The following is a 15844-nucleotide window of genomic DNA, read 5'->3' on the forward strand; positions in this document are numbered from 1 at the left end:
AGTGTTTCTCTCTCTTTTTCTCTCTTTCTTCCTCTCACCCTTTCTCCCTTCCTGCCTCCCTTCCACTCTCTATAAAAATCAATGGGAAAAATATCCTCAGGTGAAAATTAACAAAAACACAATCCCAAACACCCACCCCCCCCCACACAAAGTACATTATAACAACTGTCCCATACTTTTATTATTATTTTTGCTTAACATCTTGCATATTTTTATGTATCAATTCATTTTTATAATGCTCTAAGGTACTTAATTCATTTTCATTGCAATATAGTATTTCATTATGATAATATATCGTAATTTATCCATTCTGTTTTGGGTTTGCAGTTTTTGGCTATATTGAATAATACTGCTGTGAACCTCTAGAAAATAATTTTTGTTGACATGTGTACACATTTAACAAACAAGTATTTATGAGGATGTGGAGTAAAGGAACCCTCATGAACTGTTGATGAGATTGTAAATTGGTGTAACTACTATGGAAAACATAGTAGTTACGGAGGTTCCTTAAAAAGTTATAAATAGAACTACTTTATGACCCAGCAATTCCACTTCTGGGTATTTGTCCAAAGAAACCCATAACACTAATTTGAAAGATAGATGTATTCCTATGTTCATTGCAGCATTATTTACAGTAGCCAAGATATGGAAGCAACCTAAGTGTCCATCAGTAGACGATTGGATAAAGAAGTGGCACATATATACAAATGGAGTATTACTCAGCCATAAAAAAGAATGAAATCTTACCATTTAAGACAAAATGGATGGTTCTAGAGGGTATTATGCTAAGTAAAACAAGTCAGAGAAAGACAAATACCATATGATTTCATTTATTTGAAATCTAAAGAACAGTATAAACGAACAAACAAAACAGAAAAACTCATAGATACAGAGAATAAACTGATGGTTGCTGAGAGGAGGGTGGGGCACTGGGTAAAAAAGGTGAAGGGAGTAAGAAGTACTGTTGGTGGTTGCAAAATAGTCACAAGGTTATAAAGTACAGCATAGGGAATATAGTCAGTAATCCTATATAATATAAGGCTAATATGCAAATTGTCCCCTTGACTGGGAGTTCAACCAGCTGACCAACTGCCCGTAGCCCCTCCCCCGATTGGCCCCGCCCCCAGTCATCTGTCCCCCCCCCCCATCGGGGGCAGGGCCGGCCAGACAACCTCCTGCGTCCCCTCCCCTATTGGCCCGATCAGGGTGGACCCGACCTTTGCACAAATTCCTGCACTGGGCCTCTAGTATTGTAATAACTCAGTATGGTACCAGGTAGGTACTGGACTTACTGGGGCAGTTATTTCCTAAATTATATAAATTTCTAACCACTGTGCTGTATACCTGAAACTAATATAAAAATATTATATCTAGTGTGGAATTCCTGTGTCATAAGGCATGTGAATTTCCATTGCTCCACATCCTCAGCAAGCCTGGGTATTGCTATTTTCTTTAATTTTTACCTATTTTCGTGGGTACACAGTGGTATTATTGGGATTTTAATATTTATTTTCTGGAGTACTAATGAGAATGCCCATTTTCCCCTATGATAATTGGCTATATTGGATATTTATTGTTTGTCTAGAACTTTTTCCATCTAGTATATTGTTTCTTTTTTCCCCCCACAATGAAATTGTGTGAGTGGATCTTCATATGTAAGGTCATTGATAACATCGTTTATACCTAAAGAATTATCAGGAACTTTAAGAATAAATTTTTGTTGAATTCTGTGATGAAATCAGAGTAATTTTGTGGACTAAGAACAGTAAGCAATATATTTACATTCAGTATTAGCTGATATTGTGTCAAATCTTTTTTTTCCTCCCCTTTTAAATAGACATTATTTTTTAGAGAGCAGTTTTAGGTTCACAGCAAAATTAAGCAGGAAGTACAGAGTTCCCATATATCCCTCCCCCACACACATAGCCTCCCTTACTGAGTTTACTGATTTCCTTACTTTTGAGAAATCTGAGCAATTTGATATCGTTTTGACATCATTCTAAAATTTATAATCTTTCTCTCACTTTAAAAAGAGAATTATTGATCCTATTTCAAAAACAGACACCAAGACTAGAATTAAATTACTTGCTTCCTAGCTGAATTTTCTTTTGAAGGTATAATATGAAAGATTTTCAACCTTAATAGCAACGATTATGCTCTCTTTTTTGATTCCTACCAATTTTCATGAAACTTGAAGATTTTGCAGTGTTCTCTCCCTTCTTTCAAATGTAAACTGTTCTAACCAAATCCTTGAACTTCTTTCATAAAATTCCTGACTTGGAGTACTACTGACAAATGTAAATAATTCCAAACTTGGTGTGTAGTACAAACTCTAATCCAAGTTGAGTGAGCTTGCCCAGAAATGAATTAAATGATATTGATTAGGATGCTATCATAAAGGCTACAAAGTCCTATAAAATGTCATCAGTGGAAAATGGGATATAACAGCTGAGAGGAGAAGGCTGTAAACTTGATCCTTAGAAAACACCCATGGTTTAGAGCTCAAATTGAAAGGCAAAGCCATGAAACTTTATGAAGACTGTAAGATCTTCTCAACAAGACAGAAGAGTCAACTAAAAAATGATATTTTTTATCACATTAAAATTAATGTTCATCTAATGACACCATAAATGCAATGAAAAGATAAACCACAAACTTGGGAAATAAAATACTATATATAATAGAGAATTAGGTTCCTGAACAGCGCTGTGTTATAGATGTGCAATCTGTGCAGTCACACAGAACCCCATGTTATTTTTTTAAAATATATTTTATTGATTTTTACAGAGAGGACGGGAGAGGGATAGAGAGTTAGAAACATCGATGAGAGAGAAACATCGATCAGCTGCCTCCTGCACACCTCCTACTGGGGATGTGCCTGAAACCAAGGTACATGCCCTTGACCGGAATCGAACCTGGGACCTTTCTGTCCACAGGCTGACGCTTTATCCACTGAGCCAAACCGGTTAGTGAACCCCATGTTATTTTAATGCTATGCTGTCACTCTCTTAAAATTTTTAATTTATTTTACTTTGGGCTCTGCAAGTTATTTAGTCAGTACTCATCCTGAATATGTAAAGCCCCCTAATAATAAGAAAAAGAGATCTCAATAATGACCAAAATCTGTGAACAAATGAATGTGGAAAGGAACATAGATAATTAATAAACATGTGAAAAGGTCTTCAACCTAATCAAGAAAATACAGCTGAAATCATAGTGCTATCCCATTTTATATGTTCTATAATGCCACCAATTAAGAAATCGAACTTTACCAAGTATTTGGAGAGGATATGTTATTGATTCATACACCGCTGGTACATTGGTAAAGTGATACAATTGGAAGATATTTTGACATTTTTGGTAAAGTTGGGAATTTGCATGTCTTATAACCCTCCAATTTCACATCTATGTTGAAAGCATGCCCTAAAGAAATTCTTGTTTGTATAATAATGTTGATAAAAGCAAAAAGCTATAAACCGTCCAAATGTCTTTCAACAGAATGGTTAAATACATTGTGGCATATTTATATAATAAAATACAATGAAAATGTAATATGAATAAAACTCAGAAAAAAATTGAGTGGAAAAAAATTCAAGTCTTTGAAGACTTCATAGCACACCAATTTATCAAGCTGAAAAAGGAGCAGGGGACACAAGCAAATTAAATGTAATTTAGAAATATATGCATATGTGACGGTTGTTTTTCAAAAAGTAATAACTTTGGGTGGTGAACACACAATGTAATATACAGATCATGTATTATAGAATTGTACACTTGAAACCTATATAATTTTATTAACCATTGTCACCTCTATAAATCAATAAAAATAAAATTTAGAATGAAAAAGCAGCCCAGCTAGTGTGACTCAGTGGTTGAGCATCAGCCTATGAACTAGGAGGTCACAGTTCGATTTCTGGTCAGGGCACATGCCCAAGTTGCAGGCTCAATCCCCAGCAGGGGACATGCAGGAGCTGGCCAATCAATGATTCTCTCACGTCATTGATGTTTCTATCCTCTCTCATTCTCCCTTCATCTCTGAAATCAATACACATGCACACATACCCCCTATATAATAAAAGGCTAATATGCAAATCAACTGAATGTCAGAACGACTGGTTGCTATGGCACGCTCTGACCACCAGGGGACAGATGCTCAATGCAGGAGCTGCCCCTGGTGGTCATTGTGCTCCTACAGGGGGAGTGCCGCTCAGCCAGAAGCTCTGAATCAGGCTCATGGCTGGCGAGTGCAGCGGCATTGGTGGGAGCCTCTCACACCTCTGCAGCAGGGCTAAGGATGTCCGACTGTCAGCTTAGGCCTATTCTCTGTCGGGAGCGGGCGTAAGCCGGCAATCAGACATCCCCCAAGGAGTCCTTAGTGTTGCCATGGAGGCAGGAGAGGCTCCCGCCACCCCTGCTGTGTTCCCCAGCCATGAGCCCAGCTTCTGGCTGAGTGGTGCTCCCCCTGTGGGAGCGCATTGACCACCAGGGGGCAGCTCCTACATTGAGCATCTGCCTCCGGTGGTCAGTGCGCATCATAGCAACCAGTCGTTCCGTCATTTGGTCTATTTGCATATTAGCCTTTTATTATATAGGAAGGTTTAAAGAAAGAGGAGAGCATTTAGTTGCATAGGAAATCTACTTAAGCCCCTTCCAGTTTTAACATTCTATAATTTTAATACTGTGATTCATGTGTGTTTTATATTTCTCCCATATTAAAAAATATAGTTATGAGTAATTAAATGTTATAAAAGTAATAAAATTTATTTTGTTTATTTTTAATTTAGCACATTTAATGTTAATACCTTTTATCTTTACTTGTTTTTTGCAGTGTATCTTCTAATCTGATAAAGTCTTCCATGAAAACTTCGTTTAAAAAAATAAGTAATGCCATCTGTTTTCCTAAAAGACTGAAATGGGGGCTACCATTTCCAGGTAAGGATTCAATTTTGTACCTTTGATTACTTACATTATTTTTCCAGAAGTAAAATATAGAAGGAAACTGTGAATATTGGTTAGATTCTAAATCTTTTAGTTTATTTGGGGTGGGAGCTGGAGGTACTAGGTCTTGTTTTAAGACAGTTTAGGATTAGTTTACCACAGAGTTAACAGAGCTTCATGAAAGAGAGGAGGGGCTAGTAATGTTGAAAACTTTTTAGAGAGGTTAATTGAAAACTAAAGAAACTGTTTTGAATTTGGCAGTTAAAAGGTCATTCATTGCTGGCTCTAGCAGGGCCCATTTCAGGGACAGTGTTTGTGGCTAAAAGTAAGCTAGCAATGGAGTAAAGAATAAGGAGGTGATAAAGTGAATATTTCAGCTCTTAATTCATTTACTAAACCATCATGTAGTATGTACTAAGGATGCAGCAATCATTTAACTAAAATTAGAGTTAGTGTGATCATATATATCCTGGTTTAAGACTCTTGTAGATCAACTAATGCCCAACTATTTTTTCCAACTTTGAAATATAATTGACACATAATACTGTGTAATTACACAGCTATTTTTAATGCCATTTTTTACTCTCAAGTCTACTGATTTGGGTGATAAATAACGTGGTTATACTGTTAACACCCTCATTATTCTATTAACAAGGATGGACATTCCCTGCCTGATGTTATCTTGCCTGCTAATCTGAGCTTTTAGTCTAGCAGGCAAGTTAGGAGCTTAACAAATAGCTATGAAATTAATTGGTTAATTATAGCATTGATAAATGCTGAAGAAGTGAAATAATGACCACCCGAATGAGTAGTAGGAGTGAAAGTCATTGATCTGTGAATTCATTTTGCGGGGTAGATTTCATAGGTAGATTTGGCAGGGAATATGGAAGAAAGAAGTCATATAAATGAATCCAAGATTTTGAGTTACAGTGGTTAGAAGTATGATGGTACCATGAACAGAAAAAGAAAAGTAAGGAAACTGTGAGGAAAGATTGGTATTAGAGGTTCAGAGGGTAGGACAGTAACATGATGAATTCTGTTAGACATATTTGTATTTTGGGGGTACAGGTAGAACTTTGAGAATTATCTCCTTGCATGTGGATATATGAGACTGAAATTTAAGAAAAGATAATTTAGGGCATGAAGATACAGAATTAGGAGTAATTCACATAGCGTTTAAGCTGTGAAAGTAGATAATATTTCCAGTATCTTAGCAGAGAGCAGAGAAAAAAAGGTGAAACACTGAACTTTAGAAAGTGCCTGTTATAATGGGTGGCTGTTGTTAAAAAGAATCAGTAAAGGAAAAATAAGGAAGGCATGAAGGAAACCATAATCATGCAGTGTTTTTCTCTCAAGCACAATAAAGAGTTTTAAGGAGGGGCTCTTCAGAAGGAAGAGATACTGTAGGAAGATAAAGGATTTTAATACCCTAGAAGGGGCCATTGAATTTAATTATTAAGAGGTTATTGAACTGAGAGAACAGATTGAGTAGACCAGGATGAATCATAAGAGTTTAAGTAAATGGTTTTACAAAATATACAGCTGGAAGAATAAAACAGAATGTGTTTCAAGGAATTTGTGCAGGATGTGAGACTGGTCATTTTGAGGAGTTAGCCACATAGGAAAATACATTTTTAGCATTAGCACTTGGTATATTTTGTAAAAAGGAATGATCCATTAGAGCAGTGATGGCGAACCTTTTGAGCTCGGCATGTCAGCATTTTGAAAAATCCTAACTTAACTCTGGTGCCGTGTCACATATAGAAATTTTTTGATATTTGCAACCATAGTAAAACAAAGACATATTTTTGATATTTATTTTATATATTTAAATGCCATTTAACAAAGAAAAATCAACCAAAAAAATGAGTTTGCGTGTCATCTCTGACACGCGTCATAGGTTCGCCATCACTGCATTAGAGCATGTAGAGTAGCTTAAAAATTAGAGTGATTAATTGCCCAGAGGAGGTAAGATGTTTTGAGATCAAGAACATGGGCAAAGAGCTTAACTTTTACCGAAGAGTACAACCTTTCTGCTTAGAAAGCAGACAAATGGAAGAGAGGTGAATCAAGGAATTTTTAGGCAAAGAGAAAGAAAACTATAGTTCGTATCCTGCTTTTTAAATAAGCTGGGGCTTGAGGTTATCTACGAGGTTTATAATCAGTGGTGGGTTGGTATCCTGGGAGAGAAAATTGATCGGTTGCCTCCTGTGTGCGCCTCGACTTGAGACTGAACCCACAACCTTTTGGTGTATGGGATGATACTCCAGCCAACTGAGCCATTCAGCTATGATGACCATTTTAACAATTTTTAAGAGTACAGTTCGCTGATATTTAATACATTCATAATGTTGTGTAACCGTGACCACTCTCTTATCTCCAGAACTTTTTCATCATCCCAAACTGAAACTGTACCCATTAAACAAGGACATGGAGATTGCTCTCTCACCTCTAGTTCCAGATATCTAATATTCTACTTTCTATCTCTGTGAATTTGCCTATACTAGATATCTCATGTAAATAGAATCATACAGTATTTATCCTTTTGTGGCTGGTTTATTTCACTTAGCATAATGTCCTCAAGGTTCATCCATGTTGTAGCATGTGTCACAATGTTCTTTTTAAAAGTGGATCATACTCCATTGTGTGTATAAGCCACATTTTGTTGATTGTTCATCCATCAATGGACATAAGGGTTACTTTTCACCTTTTGGCTATTGTTAATAATACTACCATGAATGTGGGTGGATAAATGTCTATTTGAGTTCCTGGTTTTAGTTCTTTTGGGTGTGTAGCCAGAAGTGGAATTACTGGATCATATGGTAATTTTATGTTTAAATTTTTGAGAAACCACTGTACTCTTTTACACATCAGTTGCATTATTTTACATTCCCAGCAGTAACACACAGGGTTGCCTTTGCCTGAATTTGGTTTACAGTGTATCTTTGCTTTTGGGCAGTAGAATGTTTTCAGTATATTTCCTTAAAAGAATGTTGTTTTCTAGTAGTTTTGGAAGTAACACAATTCCTTATACTCTACTATGAAGTTAGAACTGGTTAAGAAAGTTGTCTCCTATTAGTGAGAAATCCTCACAGGAATTAAAATTCTGGGCCTTAAAAAGAATGCATTTCCAGGAACTTGTGGTTACTATGTCTGTGTAACTTGGCTATGAAGTGTAAATATACTGAAATATACTAAGTACTTTCAGTAGCCTCAGGAGAACGCTGCTGATGAAATAGGTAAGTAAGGCAAAGATTATTTTTCTCAGTCAGAACCAGAGGCAAGAAGCATATGAGAACTGGAAGGCTTAGTGGCAATATTGAGAGAGGTTGTTTTCATTTCTAGGTAGAATAACTGATTGCTCAGGATTGGATAAAAGGATTAAATGATTTTTTTTTCTTTCTCAAAGAATATACGTGTTAATCTCTGAGATTGGAAATTTTAAAAGTAGTTGGAGGAATTTTATCTTCCTGTTGATTGACACATTATTTATGTAACAGGTGGGGAAGACAGTCCTTGTTCAGTTGGAAAATAGACCAATAAAAGTTATTAAGGGAAAAAATGTTGGTGGGATTACAGCCCCTGCAGAGAGGTTTTTGAAACTTTGCACCTTGTTGCAATTGTCATTAAGATTTGGAAAATTTGAAGTAAATCATAGTCATTGTCTTCAATATTGTATAATTACGTTTTAATTTGAAAAAGTTTGCTTGAAGCTTCTTATCATTTTATATGAACAGTATGAATAAACGGAGTGGCTTATACTTGCCTTCCAGTTTTTACCAGTTCTTCCTCCTCCAGTTCTTTCTTTGCCGCAGGGTTCTTTTTCTTTACTTGCATTGGATGTTTATGCAGTTAGAAAAAATGTCCATAAAGATTATATTGTTGAGTGCCTACTGTTTCTGGTCCTTTGATAAATAACATGCCTTTTGCTTTACTCAGAAAATAACTGTGGTCAGATTGTCATATAGTCTGCCATACACAGTAAGGATATTGTGAAAGAAATTCTGACTATCTGTGTAGCATGACCTTTCAAAATTGTTTTCTTTGCTGCAAGCATCTCACTTAGCCTTTTGACTGTCACATGACAGAGGAAGTAGTATATAAAGGACAACGTAAATGACTGCCTTGTTGATCTCAATACAGTTTTCCAATATAAGAGCATGCTAAACAGTCACATATGTTATTAAATATTGTTGTTTTATTTAGGTGGAGGATCAACTAGTTTTATGCATAATGCAGAGTATATTTTAAGTTTATAACATTTATAATATTTAAAATTTAAATAGAAAAACGTTTATGTTACTTAGAAAAAGGATCTAGATTTTTACTCAAAATATTAAGAATTGTTCGTGAATAGAGATTTATTACATATAGCCATGAGTACAAATCCACCTTTTTTGTGGACAAAGCAGTTTGGATATGTCTTTCTGGTGTTCCTGAGCAGTCAAGAGAGGCGTCTTTAAAACTGTGACGGAAAAAAAACAAACAAACAAACAAAAAAACTGTGACGGGACCTGGGGAACATGAGTAAGCACCAGCCTGATTTTAAACTTTGATCTTATTTTTCACTAGTAATATAGCTGTATTGTTTACCTGTTTAAATAGTTACTGAGGACTTGGATCAGGCACTGCGTGGAGCCCCAAAGATGAAAAAGCCTGTCCCTGTCATTCAGGAACACACCATCCAGATATCAGCAAGGGTGGCAGAAATAGAGTTTAGCAGGATCACAACTCCTTGCTGTTGGTGCTAATGTCACTTCCCTTCTAGAAGGAAGGGGTAAAGGTTATAAGGCAGTGGTTCTCAACCTTCCTAATGCTGCGACCCTTTAATACAGTTCCTCATGTTGTGGTGACCCCCAACCATAAAATTATTTTCATTGCTACTTCATAACTGTAATTTTGCTACTGTAAACAATATGTAATTATATATGTGTTTTCCAATGGTCTTAGGCAACCCCTGTGAAAGGGTCGTTTGAACCCAAAGGGGTCGCGACCCACAGGTTGAGAACCGCTGTTATACGGAGAAGCAGTAGGGGCCTGAGGATAGTCAGGATTCTGAGGTGAGAATAGTGCTGGCAGGGGACTAGAAATCTGGAGCTTGAATTTGATTGTCACCTACACTGAGGTCATAAGCAGAGGAAAATGGAAATGGATTCCCATCAAATGGATTTGCCATGCCAGGTGCTGTTTAGGGCCTTTACACATATTATTGCTCTTAATCCATTTTATAAAGTTGTGAAATGTAGCATATATATAGAAGAGCACATGAAAACTCAAATTTATAATTTAAAGAGTAAAAAATAAAACATGTATGTAACAGCTTAGCTAACTTACGTGCCTTCCTCTATCATATTTCCCTCCTTCTCCCAAAGATACACTTTGCTGAATTGTTTAGGTCCTTGCTTTTCTTTATAACTTTATCACCTACATTTATATCTCTGAACAATATTTAACTTTGTATTTATATTTGAGAAATGAAATCACATTATTTGTTTCTCCTAACATTGTATGGTTCATTTGTAGTGATGTGTCTAGCTCAGCCGTGGGCAAACTACGGCCCACGCCGAATCCGGCCCATTTGAAATGAATAAAACTAAAAAAAAAAAAAAGACCGTACTCTTTTATGTAATGATGTTTACTTTGAATTTATATTAGTTCACACAAACACTCCATCCATGCTTTTGTTCCGGCCCTCCGGTCCAGTTTAAGAACCCATTGTGGCCCTCGAGTCAAAAAGTTTGCCCACCCCTGGTCTAGCTGTATTTTGTTAATTTTCCATATTATAAAATATTCAATACAACATATTGATCATTCTATTAATGTATATTTAGGTTATGTCTAGTTTTTGGGTATTATGAAAAATCCCACATTGAATATTTATGTACGTGTGACATTTTTGGATAAGGATTTTCCTAGTATATAAACCTAATAATCGAATTTTTGATGCCAGATTTTTTGCAAGAGGTTGGATTGGTTTATTCTCCCACCAGCAGTGATCTATGAAATGTCATAGCATTATGGTTTTAATTTACATTTCCTTGGTGACTGGCTAATGACATTGAACTTTTTTGTTCCCATATGTTTCTGTTTGTTTGGGGGGCTCCTCTGAAGTTTCTGTTTAATTATTTTGTCCATTTTTCTATTGGGATTTTGTTCTTTACATATTAATTTTTCACTGTAATTTATAAAAATTATTTGATCAATTTTTATTTACCTGTTTGACATCTTCATTGAATCTCTTCTTGTTTTTTTGCAATAAGAGCAACCTTTTATATGGCCTACCAGACATCTTCATGGAATCTCTTCTTGTTTTTTTGCAATAAGAGCAACCTTTTATATGGCCTACCAGAATCTGGAGCTAGCCAGCCTCTCCAATACCATTCTCCGTTTTCTGCCTTTCTGTGTGTTTTTTTTTTAGGTCTTGGCATATGTTCTTTCTCCTTTTGCCTAGAATTTCTTCTCTTCAAATCTGTGCTAAAATTCTGCTTTTCTAGAAAATTACTCTTGGCTTTACCTGCCTCAAATTCACATACTTTGTACATCTCCACTTCTGAGGAATATAGTAATTCTAGTTAGATGACTGGTTAGGAACAGAAAGAGAGTAGTCAATATATTCATTTCTGCCAGTGAATTAAAAAATGCGTTGTGCAAGTGATAAACAAGGACAAAAGCTGTTGAGTTGAAATAGGAGAGAATGATCTGCTACTGTCATAATGGTACTCTCATTATGATGTTCCCTCACTTCTCTTCATGATTCTGTTTTCTGTTTGGATGAAGAAGGGTGATAAGGAAAATACAGTGATAGAGTAAACCAGTCAATGACTGAATATGGCTGAGGAGGATATGTGGGATTTATTTATTCATTCATTTTTAAAGGAATGAATTTCTTTTTAAATCTATTTCTGTTAATTTCAGAGAGAAAGGGAGAGGGAGAGAGAGAGAGAAACATCGATGATGAGAGAGGATCATTGACCGGCTGCCTCCTGCACACCCCCTACTGGGGATCAAACCCACAACCTGGGCATGTGCCCTGATGTGGAATCAAACCATGACTTCCTGGTTCACAGGTCAATGCTTAACCACTGAGCAAGGCTGGGCGATACAGGGGTTTTAATCATGGCCTTGCAGCTACCTAAACCAGCGATTTTCAACCTTTTTCATCTCATGTCACACATAAACTAATATTAAAATTCTGCAGCACACCAAAAATGTTGTTTTGCTGATCTTCCATAATATAGGTATAATTTTGATTGATTTGCAAAAATATATAATAATACTTATTACCTACCCTTTTTGCTCCAGTGTGACTTAAAAACACACACAACACAACAGGTACCTATATTTGTATATAAGAATTTCTGGTACCAAGAATTACCCAATCAGACACAACCTTATTGTGCGATGTGATCAGTAAGATGCCATTCTATTATATGACTTACATATTTATGGTTCAAAACAGGGCATTCCTACTGGTCAGCTATTGTGTTGGCTATTATCTTTTTTTTTTTTTTTTGACAATCCAGGGGAAAAGAGGTCAGTGCCCCTGACTACATAGTCATGTATTGCATGTTTTAAAAATTCTTGCGGCACACCAGTTGAAAATGCTGATCTAAACTATGTATTTGACTAAATTTAGTGAAGTCCAAATTGCTATAGCAGACTGAAAATAATGGCTCAGACACAGTAGATGTTTATTTTTTACTCCTGGAAGAGTCTAAAGTGTATTGTCCTCTTTGGTGGGTGGATTCTCTTCCGGGTGATTTCTTCTGTCTATGACTTTCATTCCCTATGACCAGTGGAAAAGAAAAGAGAAGATATAGGCAGCACGCTAACTTTTTAAAAATACCTCACCTGAAGTGGCATTTTCTTTCAACATGCCACTGGAGAACTCTTAGTACATGACTATTTCTTACTGTTCAGCCTCCAATCCCATGAGCATGTATAACCCCTCTCTGAGGTCATCACTATTATAGTTTTGTGAATTTTTGTTATTCTTGCTTGCCTTTCATACCTTTACACACATATGTTATTAAGCAATAATAGTTTTGTATTTTTAATATACATAAACTCCTTACGTTATGGTGTTTTGCTTTTTTCTACAGGAGGTTAGAATATCTAGTCTGCCAAGTGCAGAGCCCCAATTCCATACTGTGGCAGGAGAAAAGCAGTCTCTTTCACAGTGGCCTTGGTAATCTCTTATTTTTGTAGATCTCATAAAATAAGGTATCTATACTCAAGAAGATTTATAATATAGATTATAAATTTACTAGAGGCCCGGTGCACAAAAATTTGTGCACTCGGGGGGGGGGAGGGGGGTCCCTCAGCCCGGCCTGTGCCCTCTCGCAGTCTGGGACCCCTCGGGAGATAACGACCTGCTGGCTTAGGCCTGCTCCTGGGTGGCAGAGGGCAGGCCCAATCCCTAGGTGCAGCCCCTGGTCAGGCTCAGAGCAGGGCCGATTGGGGAGTTGGGGCGCCGCCCCGTCATGCACAGAGCAGGGCAGATTGGGAGGTTGTGATGCCACCCTCAGTCACGCTCAGGGTAAGGCCAATTGGGGGATTGGGGCACCGTCCCCTGTCACACTCAAGGCAGGGTCGATGGGGAGGTTGCGGCGCCACCCCCTGTCACGCACAGAGCAGGGCCCATCAGGGGGTTGGGGCACCGCCATCTATCACCCACAGAGCAGGGCCGATCAGGGGGTTGGGGCGCCGCCACTCTCACACTCAGGGCAGGGCCGATGGGGAGGTTATGGCTCTACCCCGTCACACACAGAGCAAGGCCCATGGGGGGGGGGGGAGGCGGGGTTGGGGAACTCCCCCCTATCAGGCACAGAGCAGGGCTGCTCTGGGGGTTGGGGCCCCGCCCCCTGTCACACACAGAGCTGCAGGGCGATCAGGGGGTTTGGGCGCTGCCCCCTGTCACGCTGATCCCGGTGCCGGGAGGCATATTACCCTTTTACTATATAGGGTAGAGGCCTGGTGCATGGGTGGGGCCGGCTGGTTTGCCCTGAAGGGTGTCCTGGATCAGGGTGGGGGTCCCCACTGGGATGCCTGGCCATCCTGGGTGAGGCGCTGAGGGCTGTTTTCAGGCTGGGAGTGACTGAAGTTCCCAACCACTCCTTTTTTTCTTTTTTAATTCTGGGCCAGCTTTACCTTGAAGCTTGGCTCCAGCTCTTAGGCGTCCGCTCGGCTGAAAGTAGGTTTCTGGCCTTTGCTTACAATGTTGCAAATCTGCTGGCTGACATCCTACGGTATTTGTTACAATGTTTCTTAAACTGCCTGCTCAGAGGCCTGCAGCCCCAGGCGGGGAACTTGGTTTCCTCCGTCACTGAGGCAACCAAGCCTCATGTTAGTTTCAAGCTGCCTGGCTGCCGGAGGCCATCTTGGCTGACAGTTTATTTGCTGATTAGCCAATGAAAAGGGTAGCGGTCGTACGCCAATTACCATGTTTCTCTTTTATTAGTGTAGATAATATAGATTATAATATATTTATAATATAGATTATAGATTTATAATAATATCCTTCTTTCTTAGAGATTAAATTTAAAAGGCACAAGGAAAGTGTTTCCATTGTGTCTCCATTCACCTTGTTCAATGCAATTTTGAAGGAATATGAGATGCTAAAGCTTTTTCATCAATATTGGCTCCTTGTTATCATAACTAGGCTACTCATAGTTTTAGCTTTATCTAGGCCCTGGGTACCAACTCTACCATGAATGGAAGCTCATTATGTGAGGTGAAGTAATTCTGATGTTATTTGTTTGCACAAAGTAGTAGGCAAATGTGTTAGTTTTTAAATGCTAAATTAAGAACCTGTTTAAATAGTCTATATTTTCAGATTATTAAATATATTTATAAACATGTAATTAAGGAAGCTGACTAGAGCTTGCATCAGTTTATTTATAAATTTGGACTGTAAGTTTCAGCAGTTACGATTTAAAGGAAACTACTTTGATAGTTTTCTTAACTGAAGTTTGACAGATCAAAGTTGGGTAATGTAAGTTTCATTTTTATACTGTATATTGAACTAAAAACCAAAAAGTTGAATAGTTGGTGGTTGCCAGAGGTAGGGGGTTAGAGGTTGGCAAAATGGATGCAAGGGGTCAAAACGTACAAACTTGGAGTTATAAATAAGCCATGGGGATGTAATACTATACAACATGGTGACTATAGTTAATAATACTATCTTGTATATTTGGAAGTAGTTAAGAGAGTAGGTCTTAAAAGTTTTCATCAGAAGGAAAAATTGTGCTGCTTTAAAAATAATGGATTTGAGGTTTTTTAAATAATGTGACATATTAAATTGTTGTAAATTAAATATAGAACATCATCCAGAAGCTGAATTTGAAGCATAAATTAATGAAGATATCAGATCTTTTGGGAACCTAGGCATAGTGAACTCCTGTGATGAATATTACTAGTACTAGGGGCCCAGTGCATGAATTCGTGCACCTTGAAAGGAACTGTGGGCCACAGGCTGCGGAAGGCACAGGGGCAGGTCTTGGCCCATCCTCCGCGACCCCGCCTGGCCCCTCCTGCCCCCCTCCCCCCCGCGGTTCCCTGTCTGCCGAAGCCCCACTCCTCCAGCCCCCGCTCCCATGTGCTGACAGCACCAGCTCTGCTCGCACCCGCTGAAGGCGTGGAGCAATTGGGGCCGGCACCAGCAGCAGGTGCAGGTGGGGCCGTTGCCGGCAGTGGGTGTGAGAGGCGACTGCTGGCCCCAATCTCCCCTCAGGAGCAGGGGGAGATGGAGAAGCCCTGAGGGGCGATTGAGGCCAGCAACCACCGCTCACAACCGCTGCTGGTGCCGAGCGATCAGGGCTGGCACCGGGCACTGGCAGTGGGTGCGAGCGGCGGCTCCAGCACTGGCAGCGGGTGCAAGCAGGGCCGGCACCAGCAGCAGGTGCAA

General features: G+C 38.6%; 1 protein-coding gene across 4 annotated transcripts in view; it reads left to right on the top strand.

Annotated features, from left to right (window-relative positions):
• PIK3CB (phosphatidylinositol-4,5-bisphosphate 3-kinase catalytic subunit beta) overlaps positions 1-15844 on the top strand; it is a 144686-nt gene that overhangs the window by 32215 nt on the left and 96627 nt on the right. For all 4 annotated transcript variants that reach the window (XM_059663805.1, XM_059663808.1, XM_059663806.1 and 1 more), the window contains exon 2: positions 4829-4932. The gene's annotated coding sequence lies outside the window, so the exon portion shown is untranslated. The remainder of the gene's footprint in view (positions 1-4828; positions 4933-15844) is intronic.

The sequence above is a fragment of the Myotis daubentonii genome, chromosome 14 (assembly GCF_963259705.1).
Source record: "Myotis daubentonii chromosome 14, mMyoDau2.1, whole genome shotgun sequence".
NCBI classification, from domain to species: Eukaryota; Metazoa; Chordata; class Mammalia; order Chiroptera; family Vespertilionidae; genus Myotis; species Myotis daubentonii.